This window comes from Gymnoscopelus braueri (assembly GCF_963280865.1).
Source record: "Gymnoscopelus braueri genome assembly, chromosome: 9".
In the NCBI taxonomy this organism is placed as follows: Eukaryota; Metazoa; Chordata; class Actinopteri; order Myctophiformes; family Myctophidae; genus Gymnoscopelus; species Gymnoscopelus braueri.
Genome location: NC_137610.1, coordinates 26067256 through 26083016, shown reverse-complemented (window position 1 = coordinate 26083016; position 15761 = coordinate 26067256).

The window sequence follows — 15761 nt, the reverse complement described above, 5'->3', positions numbered from 1 at the left end:
TTTTTAATCGGCCTCATGGTGGCGCTATAACAGCCCGATACACGTTTTTACCTACTGGGTGGTGAAACTTTGCACACACACTCCTAGAGGCTAAGGAAAAACTTCTTCCCTCCATTTTTCACATTGACCTTCTATAGCAGCACCAGGAGGCCGACTTTTGCACAACAATTTTTTTTATTACTACCCTATTACAGATTTTGTCCAAACATCACGCAAATTGGTACACATGATCTCTATAGTCATGCGATCAAGACGGATCTGTCCGATTTTTCATTTTCCATCCTGATTGGCTCAGATTGGCATCTAAAGTTTGCAGTAGTGGTCCGTTTTGAACAAAATCCCTCTAATCATGACTGCAGCATTTGATTGCCGTAACATTTTGTACGCACATTCCCACTAGGTTGAGGAAGAAATGCCACCCTTTTCACATTTGCCTATTATAGCGGCACCAGCAGGCCGATTTTTGCAAAAAAAAAACAATTTTTCTATATTACTCCTACAGATTTGTCCAATGTTATCTCTATAGTCATGTGATCAAGACGTATCTGTCCGATTTTTCATATTTCATCCTGATTGGCGAATTCCGAACATTGCTGGCCCACAATAACCTTCCTGACCTGGCGGGTACCTGTGCTCTGAGGAGTACTTTTTCTAGTCTTGAAGATCAGATCTTGTCAGCATGCGACACTATTGTTCTGCAGACTATAAATGACTTCATGCTTCTCTGTCAGTAGGTTAGAGTAGGGATGCAACAGTTAATCCATCATATAATTTTAGAATAACTTTTCATTTATTTTAATATCTGTCTATAAGTGGATCAACCATCTTGTAGATTGGCTTGTAGACCGTCAATCTACAAGCTTGTAGATCGGCTATCTGCCATCGCCGCATTTTTTTGGGAACGCTGGTGTACGACAAAGTATAAAATCGGGCTTAAGTCAAGTGGTAATCACATAATGAAAAAGGGATAGAATAATCGCTTACGATTACATTTTTTATTTGCAGTCGTACTTTGGAGAAATGGCCTCTACTCTGCCTTGCAACTACCACAATGTCTGTAGTGAGCTTGTAGATCGGTTTATTTTCACTTTTTTGTCGTTAATTGTAATCAAGGCAAGAGTTTGAAATTGCGACTGATTTGAAGTCATATCTCCCAGCCAGTCTAAGTGTTGAGTTATTCAAAGTAGCAATGTCGTCATATCGCTAGAGGAATTCTTCAGTCTTGTCGAGCATCAGAATGCTCCAACTAGAATGCCCGGAATCTCTGTCTCCATTGTCAGATAGAAAAGGCATGAAAGGTCCTCTGAGAGAACCTCCTTGTAATGCATTCTGGGAGATAATGGCTGAGTGCTCCGAAATGCCTGGAGAAGGATGGTGATGTGTGTATCCTAGCAACGGGGCATTTTCTGCAACGTGAAGACAGCCTGTGCCTTGTCCGGTCCAGCAACACTCAACAAGTGTGACCAAATGATATTCAGGTATCTTTATGGGAACGGAGCAGTGTGACCAGATGATATCGCTGTTGTCACTTGTCAGTCAGAAACCTCTTATCTCCATATTCCAGATCAGATAGTAGACCGGCTATTTTTTAATCGCCAAAGTATGAAATGATTTTGTATTGATCCAGATCTGCAGAGTTACTTAAACTAGTTTCCAAATAATTGTAGTGGAGTAAAAATTGTAAAATTTTGCCTCTTGAGTTGTGGAGTAGAAGAAAAACGCCTAACCCTAACCCAAGTATTTCCAAATTGTACCTGAAGCACATTACTTGAGTAAATGTAGTTGGTTACTTTCCCACAGTGGAAGGAAGGTGTGAAAATGGTGTGTGTGTTGTAGGACAGGGGGCAGGAGAAGAGTCTGGTTTGGATCAACATCAGCTGTTTTGGCAGCAGGTCTGCTGGTGTTGATGTCAACCAAGCCAAAACGGCAGACCTGCTGTTGCTCTTCTGGCTTGGACAAGTAAGTGTTGAGTGTTATCCTGCTTAGGGGTTAATCAAACTAATCCATTTAATTGATTGATAAAAAAGGGGAAAAGTTGATTTAAAATGTATTAATAATCTATCACTTTGGGCATGCCATTATTGGAGAAAATGTAAAAAACTTGAAAAATAGTGGAAATAGATATATATATATTTTTTTTTTAATGGTGATACCGTTGTGACAGATTTTGTACGACTAAGTATAAAACAGGGCTTCAATGGTCAATCGATTCATTGATATATCAATAATCAAATTTTAAAAAGCGCTTATTAGATTAATTGAAAAAGTACTCAATAGAATAATCACTTTGAAAGTAATAGATGGTTGCAGCCACAGTCCTGTTGGTGTGGATGGGGAAATGTGCATTCCTCCCTGGCAAACAAACTACAGACTGATCTATCTAGCACAGGGGTCTTTAACAGGGGGTCCTCAGAGTTATTACAGGGGGGCCCCCCAATTTTTTAAAATTTATTTTTACATGAACCACTTGAACCCAGTATCCCTATTCTGATGAGAACATTAGACGAAAATAGCAGATCGGCTATTTTTGTCAAAGACTTTTGATGTGGATGGAAAAAAGAGCAGACCAAGTACAAAGTATTGAGGGTTTAAGTGGTTAAATGTCGCACATGAATCCCAACATATTAATAGAAAAGATAATGAGTAAACCACAAAAAATAAATGTACACAACACTGTGATAATGCTGTCAAACAAGTCTAATCGGCAACACAGTTTTATACAATAGGCCTATGTAGTGGGTGCCCCTGCTTCATCTCTCTAAGGGGTCCTTGGGCTGAAAAACTATGAAGACCCCTGCTCTAGCGCCTTACTGTATCTCCACGGTTTTGACCTACTGTGTGAACAAAACACACTATTCATGATGTGGGTCTGCAGGGTATAGTGTGGGGGCTCAGCCGTAGCCTGGCTCCAACAAAGACCCCCATTGTGTCTGAGCAACTATTACTGTCCACTCCGTATCGACGCAGCAGGGGAAATGGAACTGCATCATCTTGTTAATTATCCTGCCTGCATGACATTAGTGGACCTTCATCACGTGGACAATTTCATTACATTATTCCCACTTTTTGTCTTCAGCTGAATAAATCCAGACTAGACGGACTAATTGCTTCATTAGCCATGTCAAATTCCCATTAAGTAGCCTACATCAATCTGTATTTCCCAAAGGGGGTCGCATAAGCGATTTTGGCCGAATAGCAGCATGCCTGTGTGTCATGGTGAAGTCATCCGGGGATAGCTGCAGAAACCTCTTATCTCCATATTCTAACTTTGTGTGTTTTTTCGAAAATTAATGCCCTACTTGATTATACTACAGCGTCACACAAAAGCATAAAAAGTAGCAGAGTAGGCCTACAAGCTAGCCTCGTTTTGAGCTTGTAGATCTGCTACTTTTGCTACTTTCAAATCTGAAGTTTTGGACATAATGAGGTTTCTACCCGACAGAGACCATAACAAAAATTACTTCGATATTCTGGTTCAGAGAATTTCAGCTACGTCTTAATTATTCCAAAACATTAAATCCTTCATATTAAAAAAAATCACCATTATAAGACAGTTTCTCAAAAGTGATATATATGTCACCCTATGATGAGACATTTTGAATTAGCGTGTGATGAGAGAGAAAAAAAAGAAATTGATGTCTCAGCCCCAGCTGGTCAGTCTTCAGAGAACTGCTCATTAGTTCCATTCAAAGAAACTTTTTTGATTGATTGATTGATTAAACACTTTATTGAAAATGAATGCAAAAGGATAAAAGCACAGTAAAGCCTGTAGGCTTCTACTGTGGTGGTCCTTTTGAAAACATGAAACATGAAAGAACAAAACAAAAGGAAAGTACAGGGAAACTTTATTTCTCCTAGAATTCCCTTTCATCACACCTCCGCAGTTGCTCCTATTGATTGTCAGCGATGTGTATATGCACGTGCGCCATGCATGTGTGTGCACGTTTGCTTGCTTGTGGCCATGTGTGCCTGTGTATCTACCCAGAGGTTAGGTGTAGCAGCCTAACCCTGCTTTAAGGAGTGCCTGCTTCATAAAATAAAAGGTCAAACCACAATGAGATGGAAGAGGACTCCTCTAAGGCCTTTGAGGTCAGTTGTTCTTTCACCACACTAAAGGGAAAGGCACCTGTTCACTGAAGGGGAAGGCGTTTATGAGGGAGCATTACTTAACCACATGAACCCTAGCTATAGTGTCCCTATTCTGGGGCTGAACAGCAGATCTACAAGCTCACAACTCATTAAGTTGCAATGCGTTGTGAGCTTGTAGATTGGATACCTTCGGCAAAGAGATTTGGTGTAGAGGGTAAAAAGGAGAGGACCAAGCATAGAGTCTTGGGAGACCCTGGTCAAAGTGTATTGTTGTCGCCGGGCAGAAACCTATCTCCATATTCAAACTTTTTGTGTTTGTTCGTAAATTAACGCCTTACTTGATCATACTACAGTTTCACTAAAAAGTAGCAGATCTAAAACTTGAAACGCGGCGCGAAGCGCGTGTTTTGAACTTGTAAATCTGCTACTTTTGAATTAGGGTTTAAGTTATTAAACGTACAAAGACATACAAAGACATTTGTACACTGGATAAACAATAAGACATCACGTCACAGCACATCACATCACATCACAGCTGGTGATGTGAAAGTGAAGGTACTGTATAAACTGCTAAGTTGTCTCTGCATTGAAACCGATAGCAGGAATTCAATCCACCCTCAAAGACACAGGAAGAATAAAGGAAAGCTTTCAGTCTCTCCATGATTATCCCCCAGTGACCCCACACTCCTCTACCGTCTTCTCATCTCCATCCAGGAGAACATGAAGAAGAAGAAGGGTGCAGCTTTCTTCTCTTCCGTCCTTCCTCACAGCTGCAGCTGCCGTCTTCATCGCCACTCTTGGCCGCAAGGTGACTTTGGCAGTGATTCTGAGTGTGTGTGTGTGTGTGTGTGTGTGTGTGTGTGTGTGTGTGTCTGTGTGTGTGTGTGTGTGTGTGTGTGTGTGTGTGTGTGTGTGTGTGTGTGTGTGTGTGTGTGTGTGTGTGTGTGTGTGTGTGTACGTGTACTTGTATTACTATACCTGTGAGGGCCAAATGTCCCCACAAGCATGGTAGAAGTTGAGAAATAAACATTGTGAGGACCATTTCCCTGGTCCTCACACGAGAAATGGTTGTTTTATGGTTAACGCATTAAAACATTTTAGATTTTTGCGTTGGCAATTCAAAAATAGCAGACATACAAGCTTGTTGCCTATTCAAAAATAGCAGACATACAAGCTCACACTGCGAGCTTGTACTGCTATTTTTGAAAATATTCGAAACATCTTGAAAGTGTGAGAACTACTGATTTGAAAGGCATTTGTAGAATCGGCCTCAGGCCTTAATTGGTTAAAAGCATTTTTTTAGAGTTAGACTCACAACTAGGAAAGTATTTGGGTTGGTGTTAGGATTAGGCCTTTAGAGGTTAGATTAGGTGTCGGCATTCGAATTATGCCTGATTTATACTTGGTTGTGTGCCAGTGTCATGCACCGCGGAAATAGCAGATCTACCCACTCTCAATGCGAAACAGCCGCAACGTGTTGTGAGCTTGTAGATCGACTATTTTCGGGTTTTGGTCAAGGGTTCAAAATGGCCCAAAGATAAGGGAAAATGGCATTAAAAAATTGCAGTCATAAAACATTGATGTCCTCACTAGTAATACAACCATGCGTGCGTGCGTGCGTGCGTGCGTGCGTGTGTGCGTGTGTGCGTGTGTGTGTGTGTGTGTGCGCGTGTGCGTGTGTGCGCGTGTGTGTGTGTGCGCGTGTGTGCGCGCGTGTGTGCGTGTGTGTGCGCGTGTGTGTGTGTGTGTGTGTGTGTGTGTGTGTGTGTGTGTGTGTGTGTGTGTGTGTGTGTGTGTGTGTGTGTGTGTGTGTGTGTGTGTGTGTGTGTGTGTGTGTGTGTGTGTGTGTGTGTGTGTGTGTGTGCGCGCGCGCGCGTGCCTGTGCTTGCGTGTGTGTGTGTGTGTGTGCCTGTGCTTGCGTGTGTGTGTGTGTGTGTGTGGGGTCTTGTCTAGCGTCTCCCAGTCGGAAGTGAAGGGAGCCAGGCGTAGTTCCAGTGTGAGTATAGGGACAGAGAGGTGCTTTATTCATTCTGCTTTGATTCACTACTGAATGAGCTGAGCAGCCAACAGTATAAAGAGTCTATTACCTCTTAGATATGCACACACTGCTGGCCGGATTCACTGTAAAAAAGAGTAATGTGTTCATTTAACTCTGAGAGTGTCAACTGTACAGCCATAGAACAAAGTATATCATTAGTATATCGTTGCTGTCGGGCAGAAACCTCTTATCTCCATATTCAAACTTTTTGTGTTTTTTCATAAATGAATGCCCGGTCATACTAAAGCATCGCATAAAAGCATCAAAAGTAGCAGATCTACAAGTGACACATTTAGAGCTTGTGGATCTGCTATTTTTGAATTTGAATCCTGAAAAGTAACAGTTTTGGACATACATACACATATTGACAATTTTCACGTTTTAGTTTCTATTTTCGGGACAATTTAGGGTTAGGGTTTTCCTTTGTACTTTATTGGTGTCTCAAAGAGACCTCAGAAGCTACTGTATAAGGAAAAGGTCCAGGTGGAAACAGATGATTGTGGGTGAATGATGCCAAAAGACTTCAGGTCAGTGTGTCATAGCTTACATTTGATTCGCTCAGCAGCAGATTTGAACCAAAAGCACATACTGTAGTATGAAGGTGTCGTGTTTACAGTTCAAATCTGCTGCTTTCCATCTGCTACAGAGAAATATTTTCTTTAGTAAACGTTGACAACTCTGTAACGTTTTTTTCAGAAAACACTTAGGATTTTAGAAGTTGTTTTTACAAACCTCAGTACAGGTCTAAATGGCCTAAGTTGTTCATACATTCATAATGTATTTGTGTAAGTTTGGGTCCCTGGGAGACCAAATGTGTCTTTTGGGTCTGGTGCCAAAAAAAGTTTGGGAATCCCTGATATAGAGAGATATGGAGAGCTTTACAGTGTGAGACCAAACAAGGTTGTGAGTGTGACTAATAAGACCCATACGTGGGCTTGTGACAAACCCTCTCTAGGCCTATTAGTTCTCAAACCTTTTCATGTCAATGACCCCCAAATTGATGTATTTTGGCTGCGGAGCCCCATCTCAAAAATATTTTGTGCCAGGGAAGCAAAAGATTTGAGTTGAAAATGTGTTATTTATATTCAAAGATTTACAAAAAAGTCAAGATAAAAAAAATTAGCAGATCTACAAGCTCATAGCGCAATTCATATTTTTGAATAGCCAAAGTATAAAATATGGTTGAAGTGGTTAAAATGATTGTGACACTGTACTAACAAATTTAGCTGGGGACCCTGCGGTCCCCGGACCCTTTTCTTTTTTTGAAAAATCCCTTCCTCTGTATACTGTGTCTGGGAGAGTTTTGCTGTGTTTTAATTAACTTGTGCGTGGGTGTGGGGCGATGGGAAGGGCAGGCTGTGGGCTTTGGGCTCTGGGCGCAGCGTGGCTCGAACAAACATGCCTAAAAGAAAGAGATAATAATTATGGAAAGACCGAAGTGGTTATTGTGGGAAATGAAGGGGTTGGGACTGAAATATAAATGACGTCTAAAAAGGCTTTCAGAGAACCAGGGCCAAATGTGTCGTTATGTCATTGAGAAAGGATATAACGTATCCTAATCGCTTATTATTATCAAATAGTATCACTCCATTACATCAAACAAAGTGACTGGGTCCACTACTATACACATTACCGGGTGTGTACATGTGCATGTTATTGTGTATGGTTCTGATTAAGGAAATTCATACTATCATTTAGCTAATCTCTTGTGTTGCTTTACTTTATGTGTGTGTGTGGGAAAGCAAGCAGCTACACCCAAGTCACAGCTTTTGCTTTGACAGAAAGCTGGCTTTGTGTGGATTTATGAATGGGCTTGTGACTAAACAGAGAACTTAAGGTAGGGCAGGTTTGACCTCACGTTGGCCTTTGAACACATAAAGCTGTCAGACGGACCTACGCTCCAAAGACCACAGCAGCCGGAAGCAATGTTAGTAGAAACCCCCTGTGTTAGTTTAAACTCAAGAGAGTGTAGTGTGCAAATGGAATCAAATGGACCCGTATTTCGTTGTTGTCGGGCAGAAAACTCTTATCTCCATATTTTAACTTTTTTGTGTTTTTTTGTAAATTAATGCCTTACTTGATCATACTACAGCATCACACAAAAGCATCAAAAGTTTTGAACTTGTAGATCTGCTACGTTTGCTATTTGTTTTATTTGAATCCTGAAAATGTAACAGTTTTGGACATACTGTATGAGGTTTCCACCTGACAGAGACGATTTGCGCACACAAATGGATAAATGAACACTGAGTATTTTACTGTATATGTATAGCTAGCCTCATGTTGAGGTTCTGAAGCAGGATCATATTTTTGGTAATAGGAAGAAGTCGACACCTAAATGTACCCTTTCAACGTCTTGTTTATGCCCATAATGACTGGCTATCCACAGGTTTCGTAGCAATTGTAGTTTAAGCCTTAAATGCCAAATGTTCAAGCATGTTCAAATCATGTACACTTTACATACTTCAGACAATTTCCAATATTTATTTTTACATTTTGGATAGAAATACCCAATTTAACATTGAGGTGTCCACAATGTTTACACTTCGTGTATCCCATATTTTTTGCATTATGGATAAGTATGCTTTGTGACCTTGTCATTCTAGGGATTAAAGCTAAAACAAATCTCATGACAGAGAATAATCTTGAATAATTTGTAATTTTCAAATTCACCAATTCATTCGTCCGTGGCCAAATATATATCAATTTGGGGGTTCTTGGCACAAAAAAAGTTTGAGAACTACTGATTTAGAAGGCATTTGTATAAGGTTTTAATGTATTATATTGCTTGACCCATTTGTAATCCTCTTTAATCTTATAAAAAATGTACTGAAATCGGATGTGGCAACTGACTGACAACTTTAATCCATGTGATTGGGTCTTGAAGTCCCCGTTAAGGCAGAGAGGGGGCGTAATTGAGAGTCATGTGATTGCGTGACTTTGACCTGTCTGTCTGTCACCCACGCAACGCTCAGGGCTCCAAGTCAAAGTCAGACCTGCCCTGACTCTGGTGCCAGGCCAGCTCCCTTTTAAATGCTGGAGATCAACGCAGGAAAATGTGCTTACTGATCCAAAACAAACCTTTTCATAATGTCCCCTGTGGGACATATTGCTTCACCAACAAAGCATTGCCTCAGTGTTTCATCATAATACGACTATGTTAGGAGTCACAGATGAATGTGTATAGCCAATAGTTTCTGAAAAGTACAGTCTAATGAATAGTATAGACTAGACTAGAGTATAGCAGGTAGAGAGGCCATCTGGTAATCACCGGAAGGTCACCGGTTTGCCCCCTCCCGGTCCACCCAGCATAAAATGTCAAAAAATAAATCCTGCCTGAGCAAGACACTAAACTGCTAACGGTTGATCAGCTTCACCCAGCTGATTGCTGCTCAGATGGTCAACCCCCTCCCCCCAACCAGCAGGTACAACTGACTTGCAGTCAACACCACAATAACTAGCTGTTGGGCAGAAACCTTTTTTTTGCAGAAAACATTTTGTGTGTTTATTTTTTTAAATGAACGCCCTACTTGATCATACTACAGCGTCACACAAGTATCCGAGAGTAGCAGATCGACAAGCTCTAAACTTGTCTAGAGCTTGTCGATCTGCTACTTTTGCTATTTCTTTATTTGAAACCTGAAAAGTAACAGTTTTGGACATATGAGGTTTCCACCCAACAGAGACGATATTCAACTGCAAGAGCATGTACAGCACACATGCATAGGCTACACAGGACGCCAACACCCTATTAACACACCTACAATCTCAACAGGATTTTACAGATTCCTGTGCTGCTTTTTTGCATGCCCTTCTAAAGTCCTATAGATAAACTGGCGGGATGTTTTCTTCCTTGTATCTACAAAGTGAATGTTTTAGGCTATTCCTTCACTTTTCAGTATAGTGCTCTGTTATAGACATGAATGACTGAATGCCCTTTGAAAAGTTATCCAAAGGTAACAACAGCAACAATTCACGCAAAGAGGCTAGGGGGCCCCCCTGAGCTCTTGGGCCCAGGTAGATCTGTGGTGCGGTAAATCCACTCCTGCTTGTAAACCAGTAGGTCACACCAGACCAGGATCTAACTTATTCAACGCAAGTGTAGGGAAACCACCTCCAACCACTGCAGATGAGCTAGTTATAGTTATAGTATTGATAGTGTTAACATACTCAACAACCATACTGTTTAATTCATTGAAATAAGCCCCGGATTGCAGCTTTAACAGGAAGGCCTAAAAGGCTAATCCTCCGGTGGTCCAATTTTGTGGTTCTATGGAAAAGGCTTTAGGTTTATACGTTGGAGTTTATCTCATGGAGGCCACAGTGACGCTATGCAGAGAGCAAAGTGAATGGGACATTCCTGGCAGTCAGAATGCATGCAGACCTGCATACCTGCCATTCTATGCAGTTTGAGGCTGCTATGAATGATGTGCTGTATACAATAAAATCCTCAGTGTTCATGTATCTATTTCTTTTTTTACTCTGAGAGGGTACAAATGTACAAGATTATATTTTGTTTGCTTTTTACCCCTTTTTTTCTCCAAAATGTAGTCATTATGCCAATTGGTTCCTGGCCACACACATTTTTGTGTGCTGTCACTGCTGTTGTATCCTACTGACTCACCTGACAGTGAGGAGCCCCCACCGGGAGGACGTAGAGCTTCTATCCTACTCCTCCCACCCAACACTCCGTGTGATGACAAGTGCCACCCCCAGCCTGACAAATATCACCGTCCCCCGCCCAGCTTCCATCCCCCGAACACGGGACAATTGTGTTCGTATATAGACACTCAACAAAGCCGGATGCACCGTGCTGGATTCGAACCCCTATCCTCCGCGGTGGCGGGCAGGTACTTTGCCACATGTTCCACCCGAGACTTTCAAGATTTCGTCTCCATTTCGTCCAAAACTGTTACTTTTCAGGAATTAAATTCAAAAATAGAAAAAAATGGCAGCTTTCAGATCTGGTACTTTTGATAATTTTGTCTGTGACGCTGTAGTATGATCAAGTAGGGCGTTAATTTACGGGGAAAAATCCTGATTTTGCCAGGGCCCCCCCTGCTGCGACCCACTCAAGGACCCCCACTTCGAGAGCCACCGTCCTAAAACATCCGAGTACGATCACACCAGAGCATCCCGTGAGGCTAGACGGCCTTGTTGTTGCTGAGGCATGCGATATAACGAAACAAGGGAGTTATTTGTTTTTTATTTAATTAGGGGCGGGTTGCCGTGACAGTTAGAGGGAGATGTTTAGAGTGGAACGCTGTCAGCGTTCTTATGAATGCGACACTGTACCACAGGAATCAACCATGACAAGAGCGGGCCGGGCAGAAGGATCATTATAAGGAACAGGATCTGTATCTGAAACCACCAAGGCCATGTGGCCGGATCAAGCCATGTGATGATGTGCGGTGTGCGTGTACACGATTAAGGCTCCTCGCACGGCAGTCAGTCCAGCCCCAGCTTTCCTCTTTGAGATTCTGACACGTTGAACAACCAGACTTGTTTGCATTGTTTATCCCAACGGTTCCTGTGTCTGTCTTGCTGTCTGTCTGTCCATCTGTCTGTCTGTCTGCCTGTCTCTCCCTCTGCCCCCTCCACTTGCAGCCATTTGTTCTTTTTCCCACGCTGATGAATGCCGGGGTGACCACAGACACACACACAGGGCTTATCTGAACAATGCCTCAACTAGCTCCAGAATCTCATCACAAGGGCATGTCACCAGAGTGCAACAGAATGCGTGCGTGCGTGTATGTGTCTTTGCATTACTCTATTTGTGAGGACCACACGTGCCCACAAGTATATTAGAATATGAGAAACAGACGTTGTGAGGACCGTTGTCCTGGTCCTCACGAGATAAATGCTTGTTTTATGGTTAAAACAATTTTTTTTTAGGTTTACAATTAGAAAAATATTCAGGTTGAGGTTAGGATCAAGATTAGTCATTTTAGAGGTTAGGTTTAGCGGTTGGGGGTTAGAGTTTTTCCTATTTTATACTTGGTTGCGCGGCGATGCCACACACCGAAAAATAACCGATCTACAAGCTCATAACACGTAGCAGCGCAATGCGTTGTGAGCTTGTAGATCTGCTATTTTTTGGCTATTGTTTGGCTAATTTCAGCTATTTTCAATGCTGTCCTAAAATGTGTAGGTCCTCACAAGTATGGTAAGTACAAACGTGTGTGTGTGTGTGTGTGTGTGTGTGTGTGTGTGTGTGTGTGTGTGTGTGTGTGTGTGTGTGTGTGTGTGTGTGTGTGTGTGTGTGTGTGTGTGTGTGTGTGTGTGTGTGTGTGTGTGTGTGTGTGTGTGTGTGTGTGTGTGTGACAGACAGGCCATAACCGTAAACGTGTCACACTGTGCAGCTGTTACCTGCCGCCTCTCGTTCAGCCCTGCTGTAGATGTCAACAGCCCATTGCTGCATGCATGCATCCATATTCCATATTACCCTCCATTGTTGAGCTTGGCTATGTATAGCACTGGTCTGGTTCTCAACCTTTTTCATGTCAAGGACCCCCAAAAGTATATGTATTTGACCACGGACCCCCCCCCCCCCCCCATCTCAAACATATTTTGTGCCAGGGACCTCCAGAAGCAAAGATTTGAGTTTGCATAAATCTTCAAGATTTTTCAAAAATAGCAGATATACAAGCTCTGTGAGCTTATATGCTATTTTTGAATAGTCAAAGTGGTTATAATGATTGTGAGGCTATAATTTAAAAAAAACGTTGTCGGGACCCCCTGGTAAGTAACAGATCCACAAGCAAAGCGCTTTGAGCTTGTAGATCTGCTACTTTTGCATTTGAATCCTGAAAAGTAGCAGTTTTGGACTAAATATATTATTTTCATATAATGTCATATTACTTTACTATTACTGTTGGAGAACAATCTATAAAATATCCAATTAAATGGAAAATTCAGTCCATGTTGAGGAATTCTACATCCATTATTAATCGCTATTCTGTGATGTGGAGATATAAAAAAATAAATGATGTGGCCATTAGAATAACATATTTTTTTTTCCCTTTAATTTTCTTTTATAATGTTAATCTTTCTTTATTACTCTTACTCTGTTAGCAAGGTAATAGCTTGTGTAATCAGAATCAATATTACCATTAGATGTAATTTCCTACAATGCAAGATGACCCACACATACACAATAACAGAACATTTTGAGAAGGGGGAGGGGGGTAGATTCCTTATTGAATCCTTACGTGTCGGGACGGTACACATTTAACCAAAAGGACCCAAAAGGATCTGTTTGTACCGGATAGGTTCTGCTGTTGGAGGCAGTTTTTATTTTGTTTTGTTTAGTATCGTGTGACCTCTCCTCTCCTTCGCGTGTCAGTAAACACAACTGCAGCTTCATGCCCAGACAAGACTTATAACTTTGGGTTTTTCTGGTACTTCCACCTGCTGTTTGCCATGTCACACCCATCTATGCATGTGCATGTGCATGCTAACATGCAAAACACAGTGTCACAGAGGTAAACAACGCAGGAGAGGGGTAGGCACTAGGCATGCCCCTTCTTATTGCAATTTACAATTTACAATTCAGGCATTTAGTAGACACTCTTAATCCAGAGCGATTTACAGTAAGCAAGGTATACACGAGGTAATGCATCCAGTGCAGGATTAACGGAAGGGCTTTAGGTGCTGAAGCACAGGGCACCAATCTTGGGGGGGGGGGGGCACCAAACGGCGGGGAGAAAGTGAAAGAAGACGGAACTATCGCAGAAAAGCGCCGAAATTTAGAAGCAGCGCCTGCAGAAGGTTCAATGACAAAACGGTCCCGGGGGGCACCAAAACGGGTCGTAGCACCGGGCACCACGAAGGGTTAATCCGGCCCTGAATACATCAAATAGAAATAGTGATCTAGGATCATAGGTAAACCAAGAACATCATCATTATACTGTTTAGATCATCAGTCTAAACAGTATAATATCAAAGAATAAATCATCTGTACATTGAAACTATACAAACTATAGGATACCAGGTCAACAAATTATCCTGTCATCTGTGTACATAATAACATGCAATCTAAATTACATTTTGACCTTTGCATAAGCCTGCAAGGTTTTCAAGGCTAGGGCAAGTGTTACGGCAAGTGCTACGGGCTAAGGTGGAGTCTGAAGAGGTGAGTCTTCAGATTACTGCTTAGATTATTAGATTATTGCTCAGCCCCGTTCTCAGTTTTCCCCGGCGATATCAGGTGCGCTGCCGGAAGAACGCGCTGCTGGCCACCCACGCAACAAAAACACAAAAATCCCTGTTGAGTTGCAGTGACTGTCATGTTATGCTGTTGCTCTGGGGAGGGTGTTTTGTCTTCTCTGAGACAGAATCACCAGGGGGTTGATTTGGATCCAAGGTTGTCACAACACTCCCTTCGAGATGTCAGAGTGAGCTGTTCTCTTTCCCACAAGGCTGTATGAGAGCCCAGGAGGAAACGCTCTTCCATTTGTTATTATTCAACAGTCACTCACATTATGTCGTTTGTAGAGTTTGGGGATTTCATCCCACCCAGCCTCCACTGCTGTGGTGGTACTGCATGCGCAGTGCACGGAAGAACGGGGTCATTCTCGGAATGGGGGCACATTTATACATACAGTATATGAGATGCAGTACACAGCTATGGTTTTAGTGACAGGCTGTGGGTCGTACAGGTGTGCAATGTCAGATTTAAATGAAGCAATGCACAAAAAGTTTATTCAAAAATGTTATTGAATTATAGTCGTACAGTGTAACTTTTTCACATAAATGTGCTTTATCATGACAACTTCAAAGACTATTCTTAGTCACGGGCTGTCTAGCCCTGATGATCACTCCAAAATGACGCATTTGTTTCTGAAAACATTATGTTCCAGACGCTGGGACACTGCAGCATTTGAGTTCTTCTAAAACCTGAAATGCTGATCATGTGCTGACTAGACAATATTTTTGGTTAATTCACCATTAGTCTCTCAAGACAGCTCCCACATTATTTAACAGTCCTTTGGAAGTTCTGAAAATGAGTAGAAATTATAAGCACACACACACACACACACACACACACACACACACACACACACACACACACACACACACACACACACACACACACACACACACACAATCTTCCCTTTTGCCTTTACAGTCACATAAATAAGTCCAATTGGAAACCAAATTTATTGAAGCCTATATCTAATTAGCTACTTAGCAGAAATGGAAATTCCAAACTCATACTGTTTTAAAGATATTCTAAAATATTTTTTTGTGAACACCACGTTTTGATTGGTCAAAGACCCTCCTGAAGAGCAGATGACAGCTTCCTGCTCTCAACTTTTACAAAGGTGGAAGGAACTACCGCGTTCTCTCTGTAGCATTCAAAGATGTGGAAGAGATCATCTGGGCTTGAGAGACTAATACACCATAAATATTGAATACCTTTCATATCCCTCGATTCCCTCCATTACTTACTCATATAGCTTTCACCGTATCGCCATTTGGAAAGCACCACAACCATAAAATAATTATTACTATTACCATTGACATCCTCCCCAGTGTGGACAGGATGTTAATATAATTTAAAAGTGAAACTATTTCATATAAATTAGTGGCCACTGAGACTCGTCTCGGTCGGGTGGAAACCTCATATGTC